Source organism: Brassica oleracea, chromosome C3, assembly GCF_000695525.1.
Source record: "Brassica oleracea var. oleracea cultivar TO1000 chromosome C3, BOL, whole genome shotgun sequence".
NCBI lineage: Eukaryota > Viridiplantae > Streptophyta > Magnoliopsida > Brassicales > Brassicaceae > Brassica > Brassica oleracea.
The window spans coordinates 24743371-24745614 of record NC_027750.1 but is presented as its reverse complement, the minus strand read 5'-3'; positions in this window follow the sequence as shown (position 1 = coordinate 24745614).

Sequence of the window (2244 nt, the reverse complement as noted above, 5' to 3'; positions counted from 1 at the left end):
CCCTAAACCCAGTCCTACTGGTCCACTAACATCTCAAGACATGATACGAGATCTTAAAAACATGTCCCATCGTCTATATCAAATACGCTCACAAAACTTCGCGAAACTCCTAAACGTTTCCGAACGCCCTCGTTCAGTAAGAGCAAACAACCAAGACGATAAACTAAGAGTTAAGATACGAAGTGACTACTCGTATCTTTCCCTCACACTTGGCAGAAGTATAAACTAAAACGCACAGAATGTCAATGATTCATTATATATATAGAAGCCGCAAAAAACGGCTAGGACCCAAAGCCACCAAACGGCCGGTCTCAAACACATAGTTCACATAGCCTCGCAAGGCCATAACACACATAAATCAAATACGGCCACACTCAGCCTAGATACATCAAACCTCGAAATAAAACTAAGGGAAATAAACCTCAAAGGTTAAAGTCGAAGAAACCGGACATGGAGACCCCGAACGAGCTTGCAGGCTGGTCCACCTCTCCGTCCGTATCCACCTCTCTGTCCGCGACTCTGGCACGTTCATCACCGACACCGGTTCCCGCTTCCGCCGTGTCCTCCGAGACCTCAATGGAGTCCCAAAGCTGTCGGAACCTTCCTTCGATCGGAGGAACCAAGGATTTAGCATGGGCACACCCGTTCATAAGACCCGACATCTCGGCGACCTCGGCAGGAAAAGAGAAGTCCTCGTTCTGCGACTCGTAGAGGGTAGCAACCGAGCCGCGGCACTCGCGAAAATCGCCCACGAATTTTTGATCATCCTTAAAGCTCTTGAATTCGGAGGCAAACAAAGCAGCCCTCCGCTTCATTTCGGCGACAATCGCTCTCTTTCCTCTCCTCTCGGCACGAACAAGGGCTCGAGAATGGAGCTCAGCCTGTCTCCAGCTCTGTTCTTCGACCTCCTTCCGAAACCGAAAGAGTTCCCTTTCAGCCTCCTCGGCTTTGAAGTGAGAGATACGCGACTCCCAGAAACTTCCGTCGAGCGCCGCATTGAACACCCTAATCCCCTACATGAACTTAAGATCGGAAAGTGAAACAAAAAAAAGTATAATTTAGACAAAAGTTCAAAGGATAAACCTCGTTGATTAAGCTGGAGCCTTCGGCTACTACTTTCTCCTCGACTCTTCGTCCAGCGACTTATGAGTAGTAAAATCGGGAGGGAGGTCGGCAAAAAAGTCGCTGGGAAGGGGAACCTCGCTGGTTCCAATCCTTTCCCCTGGGGAGAAACCAGGGTTCCATTCTGGCAGCGGAAGGTTCCCAAGACGTTCTCGGAGGCAACTCCCTTGCCTTTCCGAGACCTGATTCTCTGCCTCTGAGCAGGCAAGACATCAATGACCGGTTTCACGCCATACGGAACGTCCAGAGGCTGAGAGACGACTCGAGATCGATGGAGCACCACCGTGCTTCGAATCCGTTCGACGGTGAAGGAATTCCAGAAGAACGGCCTGCTACGGAGAAGATCTGCTTGGCAAAAAGATCGGCAGGAATCGGCGGAAAGATCCTGTTCACTGCAAGATAAAAAAAAAAAATCATCTTCGCATGTTTTCAAGGTATCAAAACGAAAAATATAGCTATTCGTATTACCACGTATGAAGTTCCACTCCTGACGGAATAGGTGGAGGTAGCTCTCCTCGACAGACTCCCCATCTATCCGGATAAAGAAAAAGCGCTCGAACCATGCCTTAGGATGTGAAGTGTGCCCATGAATTATAGCCATACCCTTCTTTGGCGCCATGCGGTATGAGCCATCGATCCCCGTTCCTCTCTTAAACCAAAATCCCTCGAAGTCGCCAGGGTTAAGGTCCATTCCTAGCTCGTAACTCAAGATCAACACGCCGAGCCAATGCTGCAAGGCCAGAACGCTTAGCTAGCTGATCGAAAGCCCAAAGTGGCGAAGCACGCGGACGATGGTACCAGAGATCGGAAACCACATACGACAATACACCAGGAAGGCGTCGTAGCAAGTAAAGAAACCTTCCGGAGGGTCCTTCGCACTCTCGTTGCCACTCGGGATCCAAAATACGACTCCACTTGGGATCTGGTAAAAGTCCCTGAGAGTCGTGAGGTAGTCGGAAGAGACCATGCTCGGTGCAAAGGGTGCGTTTGGCGACCTCACGGGCCTCTTAGGAATCGGAATGTCTTGTGAAGGCGGAGGCGAGCCACAAAGAGCTTTGTAGTACGCATCCTTTATTTCTTCCTCAACTTCAAACTCTTCTTTCGGGGCGATCACCTCATTGG